Source organism: Anas platyrhynchos, chromosome 2 (genome assembly GCF_047663525.1).
Source record: "Anas platyrhynchos isolate ZD024472 breed Pekin duck chromosome 2, IASCAAS_PekinDuck_T2T, whole genome shotgun sequence".
Lineage (NCBI taxonomy): Eukaryota > Metazoa > Chordata > Aves > Anseriformes > Anatidae > Anas > Anas platyrhynchos.
In genome coordinates this window covers 118,786,914-118,813,876 of record NC_092588.1, presented here as the reverse complement: position 1 = coordinate 118,813,876, position 26,963 = coordinate 118,786,914, and the positions used below count along the sequence as shown (strand labels likewise).

At 38.8% G+C, this 26,963-nt stretch overlaps 1 protein-coding gene across 1 annotated transcript in view; it reads left to right on the top strand.

Moving 5' to 3' along the window:
- The first annotated feature begins 3,021 nt into the window (after positions 1–3,021).
- LRRC3B (leucine rich repeat containing 3B) overlaps positions 3,022–26,963 on the top strand; it is a 169,551-nt gene continuing 145,609 nt past the window's right edge. The window contains exon 1 of the mRNA XM_072033458.1: positions 3,022–3,038. The gene's annotated coding sequence lies outside the window, so the exon portion shown is untranslated. The remainder of the gene's footprint in view (positions 3,039–26,963) is intronic.

The following is a 26,963-nucleotide window of genomic DNA, read 5'->3' as shown; positions in this document are numbered from 1 at the left end:
ACCCCAGTTTGGACTGACAGCCTGCGAAGGATCAACATCAAAAATTTCTTTTGAGTCATTTCTTAGCCTCCAGAAGTGGCTGGAAAAGGTGTTTGTGATCAAAGTGAAATGCAAAACTGAGATTCCATAAATAGAAGGAAGTTCTTTTTATTGGAAGAAGGAGAATATTCTTCTCTAACACTACACTGAATTTCTCCAGAAGAAGAGAACTCTGCAGTCCCTGAAAAGTTGCTTGAAGGAGCTTGATGTCTGGATACATTGGAGGTCCTGGGAGTGTCTTTTCTAACTCCTTTGGACTATAGCCAACATAAACTTAAGTAGTTCTCTTTTGCAGAAGAGTTGAAGAATAGTCATAGCACCCTGTATTCTGCTGGTATTTGAAAATTCCCATTCTTAAGCAGAGAATTCAGCTGTCTCATCACAGATAGCTGGTACTACATGTATATAACTTTGGGCAGGGTGCTAGAGGGTGTTGGAGAGGCAGCTGGAAGGCTTGTGGTATTCCTATGGATGTCTAAGATTGTACTAGACACCCGAATCCTACCAATAATGACTAGAACTTTTTAACTTTTTATGTCTTGGTTAGGATCTTTTATCCCTGAGATTTTCAGGGCTTAAATGAGAAATATACATACTAATAACATAATACATGCTTTTTTTTGGTGGTGGTGTGGGTTTGCTTTTTTTTTTTGCTTTTTTTTTTTTTTTGCATTTTTTTTTTTTTCTCAATGCAATGTTCAATTTTTCCTGGAGTATCAAGTTTTGCAGTAGTAGCATATTTCTTACTATTCCACACTGCTTTCTTGTTGTAAGCCCCCCCAAATGGGGGAATTAAGAGTTCTGGAATTCATTTTATTCTTTTCTTCCATGAAAATGCAGTACATTATGATAGCTTTATTATTGAAGAATTAGGGTTTTATAAAGCTCTTTTAGAATAGAGACTTGGCTCAGTCACTAAAGGGATTATTAAATACCTGAATACTTCAGTTGTGAAGACTGGCCTTGGGAGGATGGAGATATATGCTTTCTTCCCTGCAAGAGGCTGTGCCAATGTTTCTAGGCATGTGAGGTTGCATCTCTGGAGGAAAAAATTAGAATTGCTAGCTATCATTCTTCAGAGTAATTTCTAATTCTGTATTGTCGAAATTGCTCTTGCCCCTCTTTACATGTGCAAGGCCAGATGTGATAGGCAAAATAGGACAATTCCACATATGGCCAACAGATAAATTACCATTTTCAAGTGCAAATATTATGTGCATTAACAGAGTGGATAGTTGGGAACCTGCTTGGTATTTGGTCTGTAAGAGGCAGCTGGTGGCAAGCTATTAACAAAGGAGAGTAACAGATTGTTTTTTGTTGGGACAACAGGCTAGATGGTTTTTCTGCTGCCTTGTTTACTCTCAGAAGGGAAGTGATTGATATCAGATGCCAGAAATGGTCTTATTGTGAGTTTTATTTGCATCTATTTTCTCTTTAAATAAAAGGGAACAAAACTGTGGCTGTAGTAACAGTTGCAAATTGAAAAATATTGGAAATGGTAAAGGGACCTGACTGCGATTCCTACCATACTGTTCTTGTTGCAGTTCTGTGCAATATGTGATTTCATTTCAATTCTTTTATTTTTTTTTTTAAAGATAATAAACACCCAATCTGTTCATTTCCACAACCTAAGAGGAAGCACACCTTTTAACAGAAAGAGAGCAGTAAAATCTGTGAATGAGAGTTAAATCATTCAGTTGAGTAAACTGATGGGAAACACTTAGTGGGCTGAGGAGATAATTTTTTTTTTTTTGACAAATTCAAGGATTATTAAAAAAAAAAAAAAAAAGAGATAGAGAAGGAAGACCTAAATAAATATCACAGAAGAATCACAAATTTAACAAAAATAGTAATACAATAGAACAGGAATTTGATTCTGTAAAGATAAAATGTTGGGCTAGTAGGAGACTGAATTGTTCTGTGGTACTGGGAGGAATCCAGATAGTGAGATGTGGCTGTAGCTTCTATAGACATATCCAAAACAGCTTTCTGCCAACAACTTTGGGTAGCAGTGACGGAGCACTTGTGGAATTGTGAGTGTCATTATGCATCTAGGCTTCTCATTGGACTTTAAGGAAATGATTAGTTTAGTTTAAAGCAAGACTGATTATGTCTCCAGGAGTTGCAGTTACAATTCTGAAGGCCAGTGACTAGTGTCAAGTTATCTCCTCAGACTGGCAGGGATAGCATTCTACCACAGTCTCCATTTTCATTGCTTTTTGTAGCAGTGTAATGTTTTAACTGTAACACTGCTGAATTCCATTTATACCAGTCTGAAATTATTTTGAGGAGAAACACTACATAAAAATTGAAAGGCAAAGCATTTTGATTTATAATATTGTACGTTATTTCATGTCTTGAAATTGCTTCTTTCCATAAAGAAAATATGGTCACTTTGAAGTCTTCTCTTACAAAGCATTGATGAAATTTTGAACCCTTAGCAACACTGTGATTTAAACATGCTGAATTGTAATGATGCACTCATTAATGGAAATAACCCGAACTGGTTTAAAAGTGTAAAAAAAAACACTAATGGGGAGCACTAATACTGCCAGTAGTTCATTTCCAATGTGAGACCATTTTGCTCTCCTTTAAGTTGCTTCAGTATTTTAGTAGTTGCCTGGTACTCTCACTTCTGCGGAAAAAATACCAAAACACAGTGTTAAAAATAAACCCAGGGGACAGGATGGGAGGTGCATGGCAGTCCCTGTGGCCAAGGGGCAGCCTTTCTCTCTGGCAAGCCAAATGGCCCGGGGGAGCCAGCCCAAGAAAAGGGGCCCTCACCTCCCAACCCTCCTCCATCTTCCAGGCTGCTCCCAACACAGCCACCTTTGGCCACGTGAGGGCCACTCCATCACAGAGCCTTGCTGAGGTCACAGAGGCCACCACTGCCCGTGTGCCCTATGACACAGGCCCCCTGCAGCCAGCCCACCACTCGCTGAGCATCTCGGCCCTCTGACTGCCAGCTGGTGTGGCAGGAAGGAGACCAGAAGAGCGAGGTGAGTGACAGGCCTCTTGGTGTGAGGACAGCAATGCTGTCCAGTGAAGCACCAAGGGGAGGGGGGGAAATGGGCTAAAGTTGCACCAGGGGAGGTTTAGGTTGGATATTACAAAAAAACTTCTTTACTGAAAGGGTTGTTAGGCATTGGAATGGGCTGCCCAGGGAAGTGGTAGAGTCACCATCCCTGGAGGTCTTGAAAAGATGTTTAGATGTAGAGCTCAGGGATATGGTTTAGTGGAGGACTGTTTAGTGTTAGCTCAGAGGTTGGACTCGATGATCTTGGAGGTCTCTTCCAACCTAGGTGATTCTGTGAGTCTGTGACTATATAAGTTAATATACATGTATATATATTAAACAAAGAAAAAACAAACAAACAAAATTCACCTCTGGAAAACAAGCTCTCTTTCAATTTGAATGCAAATGTGAATGAACGATGCATGTGGAATAGTGGGAGTATAGGCTTAGGTGGCTGGGGATGCTTCAAGGTAGGAACCGTTCCTGAAGCAGGGCAAGGCAAAATGCAATGAGAAAGAAAGTTATGAGTTATGGTATTCACCCCAGTTGTATAGTCAAACATTCCCTTTGCAGATATTGTGAGGCAATTAGAAATATTTTTTTTTTGGTAGTACTAACAAAAAACTTCTTTAGAATATAAATCATTATGTTATTCCTGAAGATTTCCAGACAAGATCTGTCTTCATTGCAAAAACTCCTACTTAGAGACTATTCAAACAGTCCTCTCATGGAGAATCAGAATTGTTGTTTGATAGTTAAGAAGTTAACTTCAGATAAATCTGTGTATTTTAATGGGTTCTTGGAATATCACAGACATTTCATTTAAGATTTGCAGCTTTGCTATAGCTTTGAAGGCTAGGTCATTAGTGATGTCATTGTCATGGGTGTGTTCACTTTGATACTGTTTACAGCTCATAGTGATAAAACATAAAGAGACCGATTTCCTGAGGCATCCTTTCACCCTCAGAACATGATCAGACCAGGCTGCTCCTTGTTCTCAGCTAGAGCTTAGGGTCTCAGTTTTAACACATAATGTTTCAAATAATCTACTTGAGAGACTCTGGCCCATGCATCTGAGCCATTTTACCTGAAGATATGTATTTTAAATGAGAAGAAGTGGATGGTAAGGTTTTCCCTGCAAGCTTGCTTATTTATTTATTTATTTATTTATTTATTTATTTATTTAATTTGGATACTTGATATTTCTGGAATGGGAGTTCTCTGGAATGTTGATTGATTGATTGATTGATTGATTTTAATTCTTAATGAATACATTTAAATAAGCTATGCAGGCTTTTGTAATTTTGTTGTTACTGCTCTAACAGTACAGATTGCTCGTGATGTTTGAGTGCCTACAGCTAGTTGGAAGGATGGCTCCTAATGTTGACTATAAATCTAAATTAATAGAGATCCATGATTTATGTGTACATGATGTCTTAGTAAGCACTCAAGAGGCAGGTTGTTTATAAGACAAATATAATTCTACTAACTTTCATAAATATCCTGCTCGCTCATTTGGGAATTCACACAGAACATGTGCATATGTAACAGCGTAGCAGTAATGCATGTAGTGAAGTGGCTTTAGGAGACATAACTCTGTTTGCTGTCTATAACATATTTTATTGATAATTATTCTTGTCTCTGTGCCAAAACAGTTAGAAAATTGCTAAGAGTTAGGTCAAGATGGCAGATCTTAATAAGTATAACTGTGATCCCTCTAGAGAGAAAATATTTGTTTCTTTTTTCTTTGTAGTTTTCCTTTCCCCCTGTAGCAGTGAAAACAAATATTTTTTTCTGTATGCAGGCTCTACTGATAGTAGAGCTTTTACCAACATAGAGACAAAGAATAAACTTTTATTTAAGGTCCTGTATTTGATATATTTGGGCTCAATTCTAGCTCTGTCATGGATTTTCCGTTTGGCCTTTGTCAAGTCCCTTAATTTCCCTGTTGAAATTCCTCATCTGTGAAATTGATTAATAATATTAATACCTTTACCCACTTTATCTAGAAAATAAACTGTTTGGGACATTGGCTGGCTCTCTGTGTGAATAGATAGAGTCTAGAAAAGTGGGAGTTGGACCTGGGTGGGGAAGAACACTTTATTAAAGGTGACATGTGATAAGAAGGACCTAGTCCAAAATCCTGCTGTGCCTTAGACTTCTGTCAGTAAACAAGGGCAGCGAGGTCTCCTGATCTTGAACACATGCTAGAAAGCCTGCTGAGCTAGTTAATGGTGCCCCATTATCTAAAGTGTTTATTGGATTCATTAGGCACAGAAAGCTGTGGATGAAAAACAGGGGTATGATTTAATCTCATTCCTTAATTAAATGTTCGGTTCCTCCCTGTGATTCTACATACACAGTTTCAACATTATGAAGCAACATTTCTTTTTGGCAAAATATATATCTAGGCTGCTAGTATATCCTCTGTAGTCCTGGAGATTGCTTCCTAGGAGTGTCTTCCTAAATATTCTGCTTTAAATGTAATTGTCTGACTTTCTCCTCTGAGTAAGCGCATGCTGACTGGGACTGGCTAGACAAGCCCACTGTGCAGAATTGATTTTCATGTTTCATAGGGTACTGATGATTTCAACGCTTTTACTGTGAGGCTTTTGCCTTCTGATAGGCTTTCAGACCAAAATCCCAAGCAGCAGCAGTAAGGTGATCTGCATGAGAGCACTACCTGTCAGCTTGAAAAGAAAAACAACTTGGAGCTCTCATGATTGCTCAGAAAAATAATGAGTTTCAGGAAGCAAGTGCGAAAAGTGAAGCTCTCAAAAAAGAGAGCAACTAAATGTTTTAAATAATAATTTTAGCCATTTTTGTGACTTTCGTGTATTTATGGACTGATGGCAACACCTGCCTTTATGCAGTGTGCCTAATTTGTGGATTTAAAACAACTAACCTATTGTGGGATTGATATCCAGCAGTGGGAATGCTGTTTGAATACAAGGCTTCTGAAGACAGATGGGTTGAATTATTTGTTGAAGAAATACCGCTGACTTCAACCCAGCTGAAATTGCCTATTTATTCCTACAGAGTATTTCGAAGAGGGCTGTGCTTTGTAGCCTGACTAAATGAGAAAGGTGGGATAGTCTGTGAGCTGCTGCGAGGTTTCAGTTCAACCGTCCTTTGTTCTCCCCTTTTAGCTCAATCTATAACATCGTTATCCTATTGTTTACTACTTTTTGGCATTCTTCTATTCTACTGTGGGTGGGTGGGATGATGACGACCACCACATCCTGCAAATCAAGTGTACACGTGCTGTCAGATTTAGGATTTCACAGAAATTATTTGCTCAGGTTTCCCATGATCAATAGATCAATTAAAGTGAGGTTACTGAGAAGTAACCATTCTTATGGAAACAGAAAACAAAAGCATATAGAAGAATTTTCTTGTCTGGAATAGTGACAAAAAGGTGGGGTGAACTTATCAGAGCGCTGTGAAGTGATGTCACCAGTATTTTCCTTAACATGCAGTGAAAATGAATGTTTTCATTCTCTTCAACGTACATCATAAGACTTACCTTTTCATAGCTTTCATGCTTGTCATGTCTCAGTAAGTAAATGTCCAAGGCAGTAAAGTGTGATAACTATCTCAGTACATGTCTTTCCATCCATCCTTATTTAAGATCTAGAATTATTTCTCTTAACGAGAAAGAGAGAGAATTATTTCTCTCTCTTTCATTTATTTATTTTCCCTGCAGGTACATTTATCTCTGTACTCTTTCATGTGTTAGTTGCCTAGGAAGGTCATATTTTGAGGCTCCTTAATGCAAGCTGTCACCCCTCCCACATATTACAAACATTTAATTAAACACAAGGTAATATTATTTTTAATATCTCATATTTCACAGGGGAAAACCACAGCCTGTTGTGTTGTGGATAAAGACTATGCTTAGTTTCATTAACTTCTCAGAGGTCTGAATGCTGTTCTCCAGAACTGGAAAAAAAATCTAATATATGCTGTATTAAGAAACCAAGTACTTACCTGAATAATTTACACAGACAACAGATAGCGTGTGTGTGTTGGATACCAGGAATGACAACAAAACCCCATACGACTTTTTTCTCCTGTATCCTAGGGTATCTCTTTATCAAATTTTCGAGCCCTTGGCAGGAGTCAGGGAGACTGCATGCGTTCTTTGGCTCATGTCTCCTCTTCTGAAAACTTCTAAAGGCTTGAATGACAACAGTTTGTCATCCCTGGTGGAAACAAATTGATCCTCAATAATGAGTGAATGGTTTTAGAAATACTGTTTTAAATTTTCAAAGATAAATCTCTGCTTCTGAGCATTGCTTTGAGCATGAGAAATATTGAAGCTGTATCTCATTATTAGAATTTGTTTTTGCTCTTTCCTTTGTTTGTTTTATGGTTTTATGGCTTAGAATTAATTAACATGGCTTTCTTAAACTCTTCTGTTTTTCCACATCTCCTCAGATGTTTTTTATTATATATAAAAAAAAAAAGGATTTGGGGCTGGGTTTTTGCACAGGTTAAGCCCTGTGCAAAAGTATGGCAAGACCAAATCTATGCCCCAACCTGCTGCGCTCCTGAATAAGAGATATATCTCAGTTTTTACAGTATCTTTCACTTCTAGACCATATCCGAAGAGCTCAGTGACACTTGCTATGCTTGCTGTCCCACAACCATTCCCACAACCTTCCTTGTTTTCCATGGCTGCTATGATAGATGTCCCTTTCCTTTTCCCAATCCATATAACGACACTGAAGATGGTTATAAAAGACTTTTCTAGCCCCAGGAATTGTCTGGCCTGCAGCAGTGTGGGCCTCTAGCTCCCTGACACCTATTGTAAAGTCTATTAAATTCCACCAAGGGCTGAAATAAAGCAATAGGTTTGTGTGGCTGGAGGAGTCACATTAATTAGGTAGGAGAAAAGTGGATTGAGTAACGGGTTGGATCAGGTACCAGCTCTCTAATTCACAGATGGACTCTTCTATGTAATCCACACCTGCAGGGCAGCAGTGGTGAAACAGGAGAGTTTAGGGAAGAGGTCCACGAGCCTGAAAGGCTGTGGGATGTTGGAGGTTTTTTATTTTATTTTTGTGTTTGAGGAAAAATTTGCCACGTTCTGTTCAAATATTTTGAGCATTGAAATGTTTTAGAACATTACGTCCTGCCTGGTCCTTTGGGTTCCCATGCATCAAAAACTGACACACAGAGGTGACACCTGTATTTGTCCTCTGAGTACACAGCTCATGGTGTGCTGCACTGGTGTGGGGAGAAAGAGGATATGTACTTACTTGTTTAAGTGCTTAGCAGTATAAAGATTGTATTAACGATATGGATATTACTCTACCAGACTGAGATATGGAAGATGTAGACGTGTTAGGAAGAGAGAACACTTTTCAGACCGACTAGTGATAGATGATAAACATCGATCAAATGTTAGAAATTAAAGCCTGATCAGAAGCGTGATGACTAGAAGCACAGCCTCAGAAGCAGATGTGCACTTCCCCACGACAGTGTCAGTCATGGCCACTCGATCTTTGCCTTTAACTTACTAAAGAGAAAAGGACAAATCTCACATCCCTGGAATAGATACAGAGTTCCCAAGGGCACATGTGTAGGTGTAGAAATGCTTTCACTGTGTTGGTGCCATCCCATCTAAATCCATGCCCTCAGATCATTCTTCACACCTAATAAGGAGTTTATTAACTCTCTGCATGAGGCATGGTAGAACTTTTCCCATTATTCCTTGTTAAATATGAATTATCAGAGTGGCTGTGAATGGGGCAAGGGCTAGAGTTTCAGAAGAAACCTGGATTGCCAAAGTGGTGAATGATCACAGGAAAGGAACATGAGGTTTTAAAAAAAATAAAAAGGATCTTCAAGGAAATTAAACACTAGGGGAAAAGAAGGCTGCAAAAGAGAAGCTGTTTCTTTTTTGTGAGATTTTTTTTTTTTCAACCAGATTTTTATCATACTTTGAAATAGCCTAGAAGCAGTACGTGGTCAAGTCTTGTGTCAGATTCTGTCAAACTAATGACGCATTAGAGAGTCAGAGTTTCACACTACACTGTCTGTAAAGTGCAATCTTGCATCTACACTGCAGTTGTGCACTTTTTTTTGTCCCCCAAAATACAGAAAAAAAAAAGTCATCTGATTTCTCTTATTTTCTTCCTTCCTTGGGTAATACTTCTTGATAGGTAGTGACACAGTTTTGTACTTTGGATGTTTAGCATCTTTATTGAGAAAATCTGTCTCGTGGCAAATTTTGTCACTGGGATAGCCTAAGGACTCTCTTCAAAAAGAGGTGAGTGTCTGAGTGGATGAGAAAAGTGAATCAGTTCATGTATTAGTCACAAAGGTCTAATTCAGCACTGAAAACCCTTGACGTGTAGGTAGGAAGCATAGGAAGTTTTAAGCTTCAGTACAAACAGAGCCAGGTCCAGCAATAACATTCCTATCTGCAGGTGCACAAGAAGACAGTAATGTTTTTCAAAGCAGTTAAAGCAATTCCTTGGGTGCTTAGCAGGTATTCAGTGATTCACTGAAAATTAAGAAGAAAAATTCTTAGGAAAAGAAAGGTTTTTATCCTTAGTGAGGAAAGATTTAGCTATTTCCAATTACAACACTGAAGGCTTATCAGGCCAGGAAGAATCCCTGAGACAAAAGAGGAAGAAACTACTTGGATTCCGTAGCTAAAGTGATAACCTTGCCTGCCAACTGTAAAACAACCACAGATTCTTCAATGCTTTTTGTTACATGTCAGACTTTTCTGAGAAAGACTGAAGACAGTGTCTTCCCTCCAGAAATTCTGACATTAAGCTGAAACACAAAATGGCAGCTTCTGATCCAGAGCACCCTGCCAGCTCAGAAAACATTCTGCCCAGAAAAGATGATCTAGCAGGTTCATCAGCGTGTGTAGATGCCACGCTGACCTTACCATTGCACAGTGCTGACATTCTGCGTATGCTCTGTTATGCAAGTGTTTTTACAACTTCAGAGAAGTTGTAAAAGACAGAACTGTGAGAGAACTCTAATTAGAACATTCAAATTTATTTAAATTCTTGGCATTCTGTGTTTTTATCAGTTTAAAAGGTTACATCATTCTTGCAGATAAGCTTGTCACTGAAGACTTCTGAAGTCTCCAAGAAAGAATGACTTATTTCCTGTTTTCTCTGTAATATTGCCTGTAATAATCCGTTAGATATTAAATCCATTCATAATAATATTCATTCAGCACTTTTAGATCTTTCACAGTAAAATTTTGAGAGCGGCTTTGCCTGCAAATGCAATTGATTCCTCAAAAACGCAATGAGAGCAATATAAGGGGCAATTTATCACCTTGAATATCTACCAGAATCCTGTAGGTTTTACTGTCATCTCCAATATACTTTCATGGCTTTCAGCTTTGCCAGAAATGCTTTGGTTTAGCCACAGGTGCATACTCTTTCTATACTGCTGTTTAGCTTCGTCTAACCAGAACACAGTTGATTTGTGAAATAAAAAAAAAAAAGAAAAAAAAAAAAAAAGAAAGCTTTTATATTTTAAGAAAAAGTATACAGTAGGATATTTCTTACCAGCATTAAGAACTTTATCTTGAATAAGTTGAGTTTCTAGGACCTCAGATTCTGGTGTCTGAGCTGTGAGGGAAGAGATGTTAGGGATTTCCTTGCCAGAAGAAACAGAAGTTTGGGTAAGGACAGCTTTTGGGGTGCCTCAGAATGATGTCACATTCTGTGTCCAGGATGCTCTCTGTATTAATACTTTTAAAAAATCTTCTTAATTTGCTACTTTCAAACCTATTAAGAGATTTTCAATTTGCTATCAAGCATGGTTTAAAAAATAAAATAAAACGTCACTCTCAGCAACAGGTATATGCCTCTTTGAGGGGTAGATATAATTTTTAACCATCTTAGGTTAACTTTTACTGTTGCCTTATCCCAGTGGTTTCAAACAAATATTTTTCAAAGAACAAAGGAATGTTGTTCCTTTTGTACGTATTGAGGTCTTCAGAAATGATGGATTTACCTTCATCACTTCCTGCCCTATAATGCTCTTTGCAATTGTTCCAGTGCTAGAAGTTAGGTTTTAAAAATAACAGAAGTTACTTTCTGATGGGAAGAAATAGTTTGGAAAAGTGGGAGTTGAGTAAATAATGAGTGTTCTGGGAGGAGAAAAGAAAGAATTGGCTATAAGGAGAATCAAGAAGATTAACAGATATTTGGTTTCAGACATTGCACTCTGAGGATCAGGAAGGTTCTGATTTTATAAAAGTGCTTAATGGAAGCTTGCTGTTCAACAACAAAATTCAGGAGTACGTTAGTAATCTGCTATTGGGGATGTTAGCTAGAAGTTACTTACCTTGTTCTGTTATGGCTCAGTTCATCTCACCTAACTAATCTCTTCTTCCTCCTGTTGCCTTAACTCAAAGAGCAACTCTTCAGGGAAAGCCATGGGGCATTTGTAGAGGGAAGAGTTTGTACAGTTATGACATCAGTGCAAATGAAATGGCAGAATACAGCCCTTCTTTTATTCTTATCATTTCTAATATAGAGTTGTTTAAACCTAAATACAACTAATGACTGTTACAGACATCAAGTTATGATCTGTTTAATGACATAAATGTATGTGCTAGGATCTTCCCAGTCAGCCTGGCTTATGGCCTTTTACATAGGAAACCCTAGGTTCTGGTTTAACCTGTATTTTCTCTTCTCCAAAATTTTCCAAACACCTATTTCCTATCAAATGCCTAAAGCCATGCTAAGGTCTAAGTTTTACCTTGACTTTATTAAATGTGTGCTTATCTTAATGTAAACTATTTCTAGTGTTATTTTATACTATGAATAAAATATACTATTTAGTTTTATATTTTATTATATGTAATATACTAAGGGCTGATGTGAGTTATGGTCAGCTTCAGTGTTTCTCTTAGATTAGCCTGACTAAAGACAGGGAAGGTTTATTCTGTCTTTATTGACTAAATAAAGTTTTATGCCATCACAGCTCTTGATGTGTCCCTGTGTGCTCCCTCCTTTCTCACTGCATTCAGCAGTGCATTCACAGCATAGCAGGGCAGGGAAGAGTCTGTAGTAGCAATAAGGTGTTGGCAGAAGATTCATGCAACAATTTAGGGCATCCCATTCTCAAAGACCAGGGCTGAGAGTATTGATTGGTAGTGGTTGTGCTTGGCATCATAGGTAGAGGATGCAAAAAGAAACAAGGGAACCAAAGAAACTATCACGGGCTTCATCCTGTCAGGGCACAATGATAACTACAGCTTCATCCTGTCAGGGCACAATGATAACTACAGCAATTTTTTGATTGTTATTGCTTGCAAGTCATTGGCTTATATCTTTGTGACTTGGATGACATTGCAGCTTTGATAAAAGTTTTCTTACATGGTCTCTTTTTAGGCTGCTGGATCATAGTCCTGCCATTTTAAACTCTTGTGTTCATAACTTTTTCCTCAGACTAAGTAGATTGCATTTTTACAAGGCCTTTTTTTGTGTGTGTATTTTAGAGCAGCAATCCTTTTGTTTCATTGTTCCCAGCTTCCTTGCACTCTTGACTGTTCTTTGGAGCTGGGTCAGGGTCCTGGTCCCTGCAGCAAAGATACCAGTCAAACTTAATTCCCTTGCTTTCCTTGTCTGCCCCAGAGCTAAAAAAGTAGGCTTATACCTCTGCCTTCCCTAAGTATATTTTCAGTTCTCTCTTTCTTATTAAATTCTCATCCAGTTATCACTTGCCTTGATGTTCCCATTGAGAGGATGATTTGTCATCCGGTAACCTTTCTGTCTGACTAAGAGGTGGTCACTAGTGTTCTATGCTCTAACTAGCTTTGTGCTAAGCAGAAATATTTTTCAAAGTCTCTTCTGTGGAGTTCAAGTTCTACAGGAGAGCAAAATACAGTGGAAAATATAGCCAGACCTACATTCAAACTGAAGAGTGCAATTTTATGTGAATACCCTGAAATGCTATGATGGAACAAATCCATAAGCCCAAGCAGACCTCCAAGTGTGTCACAAATTTTCTTTGGAAAATGACATCATAATTGTGCTCTGAACTTAACTTTCTTTTGTCTTTTCACAATAATTTATAAGTCATGAATAGGAAGAAAGGAATCAATAATCAAAAAAGAAAAAAAGGAAAAATAATTGTGTGATAATATATACTCACACTTGCTTTCTAATTTCTCTTTAAGCTTTTTGCTGGTACTTTTTATTCTAGATGTTTGAATTATTCCTTCCAGATTTCCTCTAATAGCGGGTTAGTTGCAGTGTATGCTATGTGGCCTTATTTTAGACTTTGAGCTGTACTTTCAGCAAGACACACAGCTCAAAGTGAGGAGAAATGGCCTTAAATAATGCAATGTCATTAGAGGTCTCTTGCCTGCGTTCATTACTGCTGATATTTTTCAGGTTTCTCACATTGTGCTGTAGTGGTAAATGCTCCCTTTGTGCATCTGACCTTTAAAACATTCATTAAATTTAATGAGTTTAAAGTGTAAATGAAAAAAAATCTTGTGAAGCACAATCATCAGGACTTTTATTTAATAGGAAAAAAGGAATAGATTCACAAATATTAACAGCTCTATACAGAACTGCTTTGCACTGTTTCTACCTGCTGTGATATTCTGTTGATACAGTATGCTCAGACTCATAAAAGCATAAGGAAAAATAACAGCAGACACTTGAATACTGCTCTACCTGTGTGGTATGAGAGAAACTGCTATTTTTCAGTCTAGCAAGGCATTACTTTCATCCACTAGCATCCATAAAGTCTATTACAAGAAGAAAAAAAAAATATGATCAGAAGATGGAACAAATGAAATATCAGGTTTACTTTTTATTTTACAAAACCAGTTTATCCTCTACTGTCTTAGTTGTGATTACCAGCAGTTCTTCCAAAATATGCCAGTGTGATAAACTATGAAAACATTACTTGCTTATCCTCTCTAGAAAATTCTTATTGTTGCATCAGGGTGCCATGACACACCAGAAATTTTGGGAGTGGAGCAGGTTTCCTATGCTGTGTTACAGTGAGAAATTGCTTCTACAGTTTAACTGTGGAGGAAATCTCCTCTTCCTTGTGCCCATGGGGTCTTTGCAAACTTTGAAATAGTGGCAAATATCATTTTACTCCACACTACTGGATTATTCATTCTGTGTTTAAGGAATACTTTATCCACTTTATTTTGTCTTGACCATTTAGACTAAACTCCTTTGGGACAGGGACTGGTTCGCAGAAAGAAGGATGATGCTCAGCTAATTACAGATTTCTTTACAAGGGAGTGACTACTCCTTATTTCCTTGAGACGCTTGAGAACAACAGATAGGGATTTAAAACCAGACCATGCATGGTAATGAGATATTATTTGCTTATTAGGGAGAGAGGACCGGTCATATTCTTTAAATATTTATTTTTTCATAGCCTTTCAGATCACAAAAAAAAGAAGAATCTTTTTGAGAAAGATAAATTTGGTTTATGTAGGTATTTAGACGACTAAGCATGAAAATGTTAGCATCCTTTTGAGGCTTTCATAAGAATGTGAAACAAGACAGTAAGAGAGAAGATCTCTCAGAGTAATGTTTTGAGTGACTTATTTAGTATGGGAGAAACAACAGAGAACCTGTGCTATGTCCATACAACTTACCAAGTTTGATTGGATGTTATAGATAATTATTGGCTTCTCCTAAACTTTTGCAAATGACACCTTAGCCATTTAAAACCCCTTGAGAACTCTAAGGCTGCTGAATGGTATTTCCTTTTGCAAGATTGTTACATTTAAGTTTAGAGCCATTTTTTCATTTGACACCTTGCAAATCCACCACCTAGATAAATCAGCATAGCTGGTATATCAGCTCTTGGGGCTTTCCAGACACAACGGTATTTGGTTTCTCTTCCACATCCCACCAGTTCTGAATCTGACAGTGTAGCATGAGCCAATCCTTTCATATTTGGAGAGGCTTTGACTGGATTTCATGCTTATAGCTCCAAGTTCTCTCTTATATCCTAAATCTATGATTTTTTTCCCCTGTTTTTGATCTTGTACTTGGGAAAAAGTTGCTCTGACTTAATCTTACAGGAGATTTATGAAAAGGGTTCCTATATGTATTCAGCAAGGGTTTTGTGAGCTGGCTCAATAAAGCTCAAATAGCTTTATAGTAGATATTGTCTATTCCATAATACTGCTCTGAAAATAAACTATGGCATTATACTGGAATTAGCTAGCTTGCCAGATGACTTCAGTCTTGTTTTGAATACATCGATTGACATGTCATTTTGCCCTTAAAATAATAATGGAATTCTAGAAAGAGTCTTTAACTTTAAACACCAAAGAATTGCTCAATTCACCTCATTAGTCTTCAACCTTTCAAATACAATTGCAGAATACATTAAAGATTATTTTGGCACTAGGTCATCATCTAGTTGAAACTATTATTTTCATGGTTGTTCAGTATTTTAATTATTTACTATTTCCTTTGCTTACGTTATTAGCAAATCTGGAACTGAGGAAAATACTATTGACATGGTAAATCAGCAAGAGTGGCCAGATTTTTACATCAACTCATACGTTTTTCAGTTGCCTTCAGTCTCAGAATGGGTAGCATAATAAAAAATAATCAAAAAGCTTTTTCATGAGGCTTTAGTGACTGAAGCAGCAGATAGGAGGCATTATGATGCTCTGATTTTAGCGAGGAGGTAGTCTCTTTACTTTCCAGGACATAGTGAGTTCTGTCAGCCCTGGTTTGCCCTTTCAGTTTTCCTAGGAGTGGTGTTAAAATATGATGTTCCCTCACTTTGAGCTGCCCCCATACTACTGTGTCCTCACATGAAGTGCTGCAACTCATTCTCCATATAAGTCTTTTCTGAGGAGTCCCAACAATTTTGTTATCTTCATAAATATCAAATGGCTTTTGGTTCCTGTGTAATTGTTTTACCTTACACCTTTCCGTCTTTTCTCTTCACCCCCTCAACCCACATGTTTAATGTCAACTTCTTTTAATTTAGCACAAGATATTCTTGATATACTGTATATAATATCATTATTGTCCTTGCATTAGTGTAAAAAGACGAAAACTTTGGAAGTATGAAACAGCATTGCATGCATTTACCATGCATCTATTCTCTTCTGCACCTACTGCTGTTCTCCTTAGTATGGCTATTTTTTAAGTAACTAATAACTTTAAATCCCTCAGTTATTCTCAGTTCTCTCCCTTCCATCCCTTTAACGAGACAGTTTCCTTTTATAATATAAGCAACTAGAAAAATAGATAGTGGCTGAAATTAATTTTTATTCCTCTGTGTTGGAATAATTTCCTTTGGGGTACAGTAGCCAAAATGTGCTCACAGCCTGCACTGGTAGAAAAATTGAATTTTTTGCTGACATTCATGTTGCTTACTAATGGCAATAGAGTTACTCCTGGCTGATGCTTGAGTAGATGGAAGCAGCCTTGCCAGAATACATTTGTTTAAAAATAAAAATCTTTCAGCTCTTTCTTATTTCACATTCTCTTCCTATTTCATTATTTTGTTATGTTTAATTGCCTGACTCACTTATCTGCACAATTCTATTAGTCTGACCAGTGCACTTTGAGTTTTCCTCTTCCCCCCTTCTATTTATTGTTCTTCCACTCTGGCCTCCCATTATTTTAGTCATTAAAATTCTTGTTTCCTTTCTTCAAATCACCTGAACAGGTGATCAATACTTGATCCCAATATGCTTCTGCAATCAAATCAACCTTGGTGGCACTGAGTCTAGTCCCACTTATCCACACAATGAGATTCTGGAACTAGTTTTTGCCCTGCCAGGCAAAAACTGTATTGTCTGATGATCTTCCTTTCAATGAAGCAAGCCAATGGCAGAGTAGCCATGGATGTCAAAGGAGTGGCTTTCATTAATTTTGTGGTGATCATCTTGAGGAAATGCTCCTCAAGAAGTTGCATGGTTCTTCTGCTACCTCTGAATATTGATTCTGTGGCAGAACCATCATAGAGAATGGTGAACCATGTTGCCGGCTCTGTCATCACCAATACAGTTTACTGGATGGGTGCCAATCCTAAACGCAGGCTTTATTAGAAAATTTTCACTTTTATCAACCAGGTGTTTTTGTGCCCAAGAGGCAGACCTTTCCCTTGACCTACTATTTTATATCCAGGAAACTGTGCCTGTGGTACACTAAATGGTTAGGAAATCCCCACTGTACTTCAGTTATACAATAACCAGCTGGCAGGGACTTGTGCTCAATTTTTCTATACAGTAGTGACATGATTATAACTATGCAGTTCAGGATTTATTTAATCACTGAAGTAATTTCTTTTAACAGAATGGCATATGTTTTATTTGGAAAACCCCGAACAATACGAAATTATATTTTCCTTAGCCAGATGATTGTTAGTGACAGACTGGCAGGAACAGGGCTGTAATTCTGTGGTTTAGCACTGCTCTGATGAAATAAATGTGAGGACGTTGATTTTTGCTAGCTGAAGATTGGTCCCACTACTTCTGCTGTATGGCAGGAGTAGAGGCGAAGTTCTTTGGCTGCCAGGGTTTAAGTTGAGCTGCTTCATAACTGCATCTGCCCCTAGGGTAAGCACTGCTGCAGTGGCTTAGCAGCACTGGTAAACTGGGTCCCCCAGAGCTAATCTGGTGACCCATTGCTGAACTTTCCAGAAGGAACTGTGCCCCTTTGCAAGCAAACCTGGGTTTGGAGAAATGAAGAGACTTGCTCTTATGTGACACCTGGCGTACTGGATGCCTCACAGCAGGTCATCCTCTCCTATTCTAACATCTCTCCTATTTCAGGGCCTAGTGTTTAGGCCTCCCCACATCAGGACTCTTGACAGGCTATCACAAAATCCGGCAGGCTACTCCCTCATTTCTTGAAAATACCTTTATGCACTAAGCTTTCTGTGTTGAGTAATGTTACTTCAGACATTAAGGAAGCCAGGGTATTTGTTAATACTCGGGGAAAAAGGGTGCTCAGTAAAAGTATGCAGTCAGAAAACTCTCAAAACAGCAGTGTGGCATAGCCTTGAGGGTTCTGTCCAACTTGTCCCACTTCTGGTTAGATGTCTTCTCATGCAGGTGCACAGAGAGTGCAGTGGGGTCATGGGGGGCAAAGGCAAATGAAGTCAGGACTCAGGAGATGTGGGAGACTCGTAGGGAAGCGCAGGCCAGCGGGAAGATGAGAGAGACATGTCTGCAGGAAGGGCCTATTGTAGCTGTTTGGATCAGCGAGCAAGTCTGAATATTCCCTTTCACAAATGCAAGAACAACCACAAATCCATGTGGCCAGGAAGGACCTACACAGGAATTATACCTATCTTTGGTCTCTTGGCTCAGAATTGGCCACCAGAGGCAGGTAGATGGTAGCCACTATGGACTTCATGAAGACAGTGCTTTGTGCCTCAACTTGGCAGTGATCAGAACCCAGACAATCTTTGTCTTTTCAGGAAACACGTTTCACAGTCAAATCCCCTCAGCTAAGGAGATTTCAACACCTGGGCTTTGCAAGCAGCAATGTCTCAAAGAAGTACTGCTGCTAAAGAGCAGTTTGTGAAAAAAGGTGATGTCAAGTGTTGTCACTGGATTTGCATCCACTGAGACATTTGGTAAAGAGACAAGTGTTGACTAGACAGAAAGTGGTGTGTAGGGAGGTCAAGGATGTGATCATGCACAGCACACTCTGCAATACCCCCACGCTCCTTCCTAAAAAATAGGGACAAGGGCCTGTTTCACCCTATTTAGTTTTTTTTTTTTTTTTTTTTTTTTTTTTTTTTTTTTTTTAAGGCACATATTGTCTGTCCTTATTTCAAGCAATCTGTGTCATTCAGTGAAGCCTAAGCTGCAATTTGCACTGCCACTGTCCTAAACCAGGAACGAGAACAGAATGGTGTGGGAGCTGAGGCCAAAATACTGCAAAATCCAGACAGCTTTGTATATTTTCCTTCTCTCTTCCTGAAGTATGCATCAAATTAAATTTACTCAAAAGTTGACAGACTTGTCCTAGATCAAAAGTTACGAAATAGAACTATATGCTTTCAAATGCATGCAACAGCATTGATTTGCAGCTCCTCATATAAAATCATTTTTATTTGACTTTCTGTATTCTGGGTCTGTCCTAGGCAGAAGTACAAATAATCTATTAGGCTTGTTTTCTCCTCTTTGAGTCATGTCTACCATCAAAAAAGGAAGCAAGCAACCACAGCAAAAGCAACAACATATCATTCAGATTCCCCCAAAGTTATTGCCTAATAACTAAACATAGAATTACATTTCAACATGATTTCAGCAGTTTTCTGAACATTCACTGTTAACCTCCATAATTAGGGTATGTTCACTGATGGTGATAGTTTCAGCCTCATGTAAACTCCCCAGATAAGAGAATCCTGTCCCTGAGAGTTTTCAGGTCATCAACAGAATGAGAAAAAGCTCTGCTTGAGGAAAAGCAGAAGCTGCAATGAGAAAGGGGAGAAATTCTCTCTTCCATGGACTTTGTTGATCAATATATAGCAGACACTGCAGGTAAAACAAGTCTTCAAGCAAAATTTGAAAGTGATAAAAGGGAACCTATTTTGTGAATCCAGATAAGAAAGGTTACCAAGAGGTCTGTGGGATGAAGAGAGAGAGATGAAAGAGAACAAAACGAACACAGCATTGATACTGATTTGGGGTTTGTTCTTCAGTCTTACCTCTACTTTATTTTTTTATGAGGATATAAATAATCCACCATGAAACTTAACATAAGTGATTCCAGCAAAACAGTGCCCTAAAGCTTGTTCTAATCCCCTCCCCCCTTAGTCATTAAAAGTGTATGAAAAATGCAAATCACTGAACTCAAAAACTTACAGCCTCAGTAACTGAGGTAACGGGTTTTTGTTTGTAAGAATAGCATAGCACTCTGCAGCATAAACCTTCAATTAATCCTCTGGTGCAACCTACAATGATAGACTGGTTGGCATTATCAGGTTCTGTTTTAGCAGTACCGTATACACAATAAGTTAAAAGTGCTTCAGGCAGTTAAAATGACATGTTCGAAATTTTGTGGTTTTTTTTTTTTTTTTTTTTTTTTTTTTTTTTTTTTTTTTTTTATTCTTCATTCAATCATGCTAATAGGGGAAAAAGGGGAGGGGGAGAGAAGATGAGAGGAAACCCACACAAGTTTTAATATAGATTTTTGAAAGGCAATGTACTTTATTTATGGATTTTACTGTGGCTTTTCCACGGTGTACGCATCTAATCCCTTCAGTCCTGCTGCTGTATGTGGGTGTAGGTAGAGATCTTTACCTAAGGCAAGCAAAAGGGGTGTTGGTAGGAGTTGCGCAGTGCTGAAGCTGCTCTAGATTCAGATTATGCAAAAAGGCTTAGTTCTGTCTGGCCAAGTTTTGATGTTTACCCTGGATTTGGGTTTGGCACATAGAGTGTGTATGTACTGTGGGTCAGGGAGAAGCCAGGCTGAATCTCTGTTTGCTCAGGCAAGACCTGGACATTTATCACCCTTTCTTCTATATCATGGTATAGTGATGATACTACTTTGAGAAATCCATATAAGCCACCAAAGAGGCCGCTTCTGGATACTCAGAATAACCAGGCATGCTATGCTCAGTGTTTGCCTTTGGGATGCAACCATACCTGACACAGGTTTTGCTGATAATCCCCACAGGTGTCTGCAGAACTTAACCATATGCTGGGCAAACACATGTCTTTGGACTATGGAAAGGAGCTTGGACCAAATATATTACTAAAGTAGGCTGCTCAAGCAAAGGTCTAATGTTAGGTGGGAAAAAAACTATTGAAAATCTGTCTTTTGAAAAAGAATACGTGTATGGAGAATGATTCACATCATGACTTCCTTAGTGCTTATTCGTAGTGTGCAGCCTGGAACTGAATCCTGCTAACATTGAATGCATGTTCAGCGTAAGAAAATTGCACTCAATGCATCTCAGGCATGATGGGGATGTTTCTTGGTCCTGTTCTTACTACTCACATAACAAACAGAAGCGTGTTTCTTCAGTTTTTGTAAGCCCTATGTTTTCTCAGCCAGGATTTCCTTTCCCACCTTTTTCAACAGCTTTTATCGTTCTGTATTATTTTCCATCTTTAGACTCTTCCTACTCTTATTCACTAAATATACAGGTACATATGCATTTTCTGTGTGCTGCAATGGAAAGGACTGCTTTACCCTAACAGGGATGTTTGCATACAAGAGGACAAGAGTCCTTCAAAAAGTTTATTTTATTCTTTAAAAAAACAAACAACAAAAAACCTGAAGGCCCTGAAGAACACGTACTAGGTGTTTTATTTTCAACCACTTTAGAACAGTGATACTGAAATGTCCCAGAGGGATGGCTTCAGAGAGACAAGTCTTCAGTGTTAACAATGCAACGATGGCATTTCCTGTGGCACTTTGGGCACGTTATTACTACTCTGTCGTGTTTTGGAATATGGCAAGAGAAACAGAGTGCTTACAGCTTTCTAGTATTGTCAGAGGGTAGCAGTTAGGTTTCTGCAATGTGGGCTTCTCAAGCTATTCTGTGAATGATAGTACCTCGGGGAAAGTGCTGGCATTACCTTAGAGAAAATGAACTAACAGAGTTGCAACCATCTTCCTCGAAGCGTTATTGTAACAAACAATGTTCATCCCTTGGATAGCTCTTCCATTGCTGGAACACAGAGCAGGTGTTGAAATGCTGAGACCTGTTATGTTTTCAGGCACCTGTGAAGATAAATTTGTTTCAAGCCTTGGCTTTTGAGGCAACTGCCCCCAGGTCAGGAGATGAAATATTAGTCCTCTGGTTTGTTGGATGTTCTCTGTGCAGCTAAAACAGATTTTAAAATAAAATTGCTGAAGTGTCTTCTACTGAAAAACAAACTTGCATAAAAATCATTTCTAGATTAAATCTCAGATTTCATTTCTGTTTTGTTTGTTTGTTTGTTTGTTTGTTTCCCCAGACTGCAGTATGGTCTGAGGCATTTCATTTTATATTTAGTAATTCTGTAAAGGATAAGCTCTACTGTTGTGTGTGATTTCAGGAAGGTTTTATTTTCTTTCAGCATTTTTGTTTCTCTATTAAGCTGGGCTAGTCAAAGGTATGGATTTAGTGCTTTTTTTCTCCCCGCGGAGCAGAGAGAACAGTACATGCACCTACCACCTGCAATTGTGATTACAGCCGCACATATACCCCTTTCTCGTTTCTCTCATCAGTAATAATTCTTTTCTTCCAACCTTTATCTTGTCTCCTCAGACTGTTAACACTATGGGGCAACAATATCTCTTTGCTTTGTGCTTTTACTGCACCTAGAATAATGGGATACTGATCTGTCTTTTAGTTTCTGGAAAAAAATGAACAACAGTGGACTGTGTATTGCAAGAAAAGGATATGTTTCCAGCTAGCAGGAAAACTACCAGGTAGACATTATTTTGTCCATTCAAGCAATGGAAAAAAAAAAAATTGTTCACTTGTTCAAAAGGCTCTCTTTCTGTTATATTACTTTATTTCTTTTTTTCCTATTATGAGTTCTCAAAGTGCTGCCTGAAGCAGCATCTAGATTTCTAATATAATGACCATGTCATTAAAGGTCTATTCTATGCCCCTGGCTATGTTCTCATTCTCTTATTTCCATTCACTTTTTATCCCCCTCCTGTTCCTTTTGCTGTCTGAGTGGTACTGACAGAGCTACCAAGACGCTCCTGTCCCTGATAACCTAACTAGCACGATAACCATCAGGGAGCTCATTAAATGGCTAGCTGTCAAGTCCCCTTGTGCCATCTGTGTTTGGTGCTGTGGCATATACAGATTGTTTTAGTTGAAATAATCTTTGTTCTCTGAAAAATATTGTCAAATAACAGGCACAGTCCTTCCAGGTTTCTCCTCCAAGGGTTTCATTCATGAATCCTCCTGTTAGCAGGGAGAAAAGGCTGACAAATGTTAATATGGGATAGCTCATACATACGTGGTCCTTGGCAAGCTGGAAAAAGCCTATCCTTACAACATTTGATCTCCTCTGCCCCAGTGGTATGAGAGAGTGAGAAAAAGTTAATGAGAGCTTTTCATCATCATCATCACCTGCCTGGTTAGAGGGAGAAGGGGGAAACAGCGATGGGGTCAGAGCCTCTGTCCCTACATGATCCCTTGCACCACCCTGGATGTGTAGCGAGAGGAGGACAGTGAGATAGTGGGAGAACTGATCTGGCAATCGTCTCCCTCATATACGTGCTCCCAACCTTTCAGTATGACAAGTGGATGTCTCTATTGATAAATTACGTTTGCTCTACATTTAAAGTATCCCTATAGCATTGCCAGCAGTGAAAGGAGGCATTCACTGCTGAATGGGCATAATCAACCTCATACCATATGTAGTCTTTTAAGTTTCAGCAGAAAATGAGCTATTTTGGAGGGGAAAAATAAATAAATAAACCTGTGGGGGTGGAGAGAGTGGGTGGGTCTACTGTTTATTTGGGCAGGGATAGATGAAAGCTGTAGGAAGAGGATCAGTGAAGTCTGGTGTCTAATGACATTAGGTTCCTTTGAAAAGAGCTTAGGTGAGCAGTCTCACTGGTCTTTGAATTTTACAGGAAATACTTGCTGTGGTGTCAGCCACATGCTTCAATGTTGTTGTTTATTATTTTTTTCTGCTTGTTCAATCTGTGTATGTAGTTTTATGTATTTTTATGTGAACATTTGCATATTTAACCCAAGATGACTGAAGATGAGATGTAGTGAAACAGGACTGGTACTGTTGGGTATGTTTACTATTTTTGCTCGCAGAAAAGGAAGAAAGCACAATATTTAAAAATATCTAGAGGACTTGAATGTCGCTTTTGCAGGAATCATTGAATGCTGCAGATGAAGTCTTTGATCTCTGAGAGGCTCTGTCAACTAAGCTTTAATGAATGTGTTACCTAACTGTCCTTTAAGGAAGGCCATGATTATTACTTTGTTGTGTAACATTTCTCAAACTGAAATGATGCAATTTTTCACCAGAAATGTTTGTTCTGTTAGGCTTCTGGCTCTGATCTGCAATGAAGTAGCATCTTCTGTGCTGCAGGAATAAAAACAGATAATTTTTTTAACTGTTGTTTTTGGACTGAATTTAAGAAGAGATTGGACTGTGCACTTAGTCACATGGTTTGAACTTTTGGGTAGACCTGTGCAGTGTCAAGAGTTGGACTTGATGATCCTTAAGGGTCCCTTCCAACTCAGGATATTCTATGATTCTATGATAATCAGTGTATATAGGTGGGCTCCTATTAGATATGTTAGTGTGTGGATCAGAGAAGGCGTCAGTTCACTGTCTGACCTGGCTGAATTGCTGAATTTTCAGTCTGTGGGAAGTGCAAGCAGACAAGCAAAACCTGTGGAAATGCTCAAACACAAACTGTCCAATGAAATATTTTTCCTGGCAGTTTCTGGGTGGAAAGAGATGAGTATCAGCAGCAGTTTTGTGGTGCTTGCCCTCAGCAGAAGCACAGGAGACCTCTGAATCTCTCCTAAAGCAAACATTGCTTCCAGTCAGGCTTTTGGGGCTTCCAGACAAGGAAGACCCAGAGCAACGTAGAGCTGCCACAGAGCCTGGAGCAACCCATGAAATACACAGTGGTTCCTGCACCAAGCCTTGAGCAAGAACCTAAGTGAGATAACAGGGAGTAAGGAAACCTGCCCATGACTGTCAAAAGGCATCAAAACTGAACAGTTCTCTTGAAAGATTTGGGTTTGGGGAAATCAGTGTACAAATAAACGTACAAAAGTGTGCTTCATGAATCAATTTCTGGTTAGTCCTACTCGTAACTGGCCTTAACTCTTGACACTGCCTTTCTAGAGATGAGAGTCTCTGTAACTACTCTTCCCAGTCTGTTAGCTTCACTTTTGGATGATGCTCAGCATGCCTATGACAGAACAGATTTTCTATCAAAAAAGGAAACTTTTTTTTGTTAAGTTTTCCACTGATGATTTAGTATGTTGTATTTAGTGCTTTCCAAAGTACTTTAAATATATGTTTTTAAACATCTTCAACTTCAAGGCAAACCAGGGAGCGCAAGAGTTGTGTTACTTATGAGATTTATGCTTCAGTTTGCTGCCAGCCAGATGGATTGGTGACTTACAGGTGAGGGAGATTAGTAGAGAAGCAATGAATCACAGGGCAGCCCCCATTAGAAATGCCTCCAAAAGCTCAAATGAATAGTTTTCTCAACAACCATCTATTCAGGGCCTCAGCCTGCAGCTCCCACTCTGCTCAGTTTACTTCATCTTACTTGCTCATGAGGAACAAAGCACTTGGCTTAGCAGATTTGTCAGCAGCACTGCACCTCCATTTTCTTCCAAATAGCAATAAATCCTAAAAGAGAGCAACAAAATGTTCTCACACATCGTATGGCAAACGATGGCCCAAAGTCAGGGCATGATATTTACTCACCAGAAGGGAAACGTGTATGTGTGCACATCCATGCAGAGAGAAGAAGACATAGTTACATTATTTGTCTTTCCCCAGTAATTAAATATTAAACCCTCTGATCCTGATTTGTTACGTGTCTATCTGGCCCATCCCCAGCAAAGACTTCACCAATGTCAGGAGCACACACTGGGGTATGAATCTAATGCTTGACTGATTTTTTAATACTGCAATCAACAGAAAAGGAAGATTTCATCCTAAAAACTGCATTTGGATTACAATCCTGCTTTTAAAAAGAGCTGCCTCAGTCCCAACCATGAGATCTTGATGTGTGTTTCCCATCTGGGAACCCTCAATATATCTGCTTATATCTTTAGTACCTACGTGGTGCCTTTGTGCATGTTGCTGAGGTCATGGTGTGGGACCAGCAGCCTGGTTTTGTTGCGGCTGCCTTAGGGGCAGCACCATGGGAGAGGAGCAGAGAGCTCCCCTCCTCTGCCTCCCACCACAGGCTCCTCACGCAGGGAAGCCTTGTGGTCTGATGGCTGACTTTAATGTCAAGGAGGTGGCAGCAAGATAATTCCTTTTAAGAAAAAAAGAAAAAGAAAAAAAAAATAGCTTTTCCATATGCTTTTTCCTATAGGAAATACGAAGGGGAACTCCTAAGATTTTAAGGAATTAAATTGCCCATAGACAGCTACCTGAGGGTTACTCTGCCCAGGTCTGAGACACCAATTAAGCGGCAGTGTATGCAAAGTCTTCCTGGCAGTTTTCAGAAGAGCTGGAAGCTCTGTGCTTTTTCTTGGTTACTCGCCTTTGTTGCTGACTTTGCTTAATCCAACCTGGTTCCTTTGTTGCCAGTACTTATTCTTTCTGCCTTGCTGGCACTAATGGCATCTGTTCCTAATTTACTTGCATGAACCCACTTTCGCTCTTCCCACTCTTTTCCTGAAACCTGTCCTGTTCTGATGCCTTTTTTGATGACTGTGATCTTGAACCCTGTTCCCATCCATTTTATCCTTTGGACTGATGCCTTTGTGAATTCTTTATCTTGGACTGTCTTGATTGTGGCCTCTGTCACTTGCTTGCACCTTATAGCCAGTGCAGCTTGTAGGCTGCTCTGGCTGGCTATAAGCTTTATTGCCTTGTCCCAGTAAAAACTGCAACAATCCTTCTGTAGATGTTCCATAATTAGGGTTTACTGTGCCTTCCTCTTTCACAGCAACTACCAGTTACTGGTAATAAAGTGTGGATAGAGCACAGTGCTTTGATCAGTTATAGCAAACACCTTCATTTTTGTTTTGCATGGCTATTAATTGCTGTAATACTTGAAGTCAGATAGAAATAATGAAGTAATAGCTAATAAATTCACAATATTATTTAACTAAAAATCCCTTGTATGTTTAAGAAAAAAAAAAGTTATCCTACTGAAGATGAAACTAACCCAAGAGCTAGTTCCAGCAGTGAATGTGAAAAGACATGGTAGAAGTTTGAGATACAGCATGTAACTGTCTAGATTCATTACTTTTTCTTGATTTTGCACTT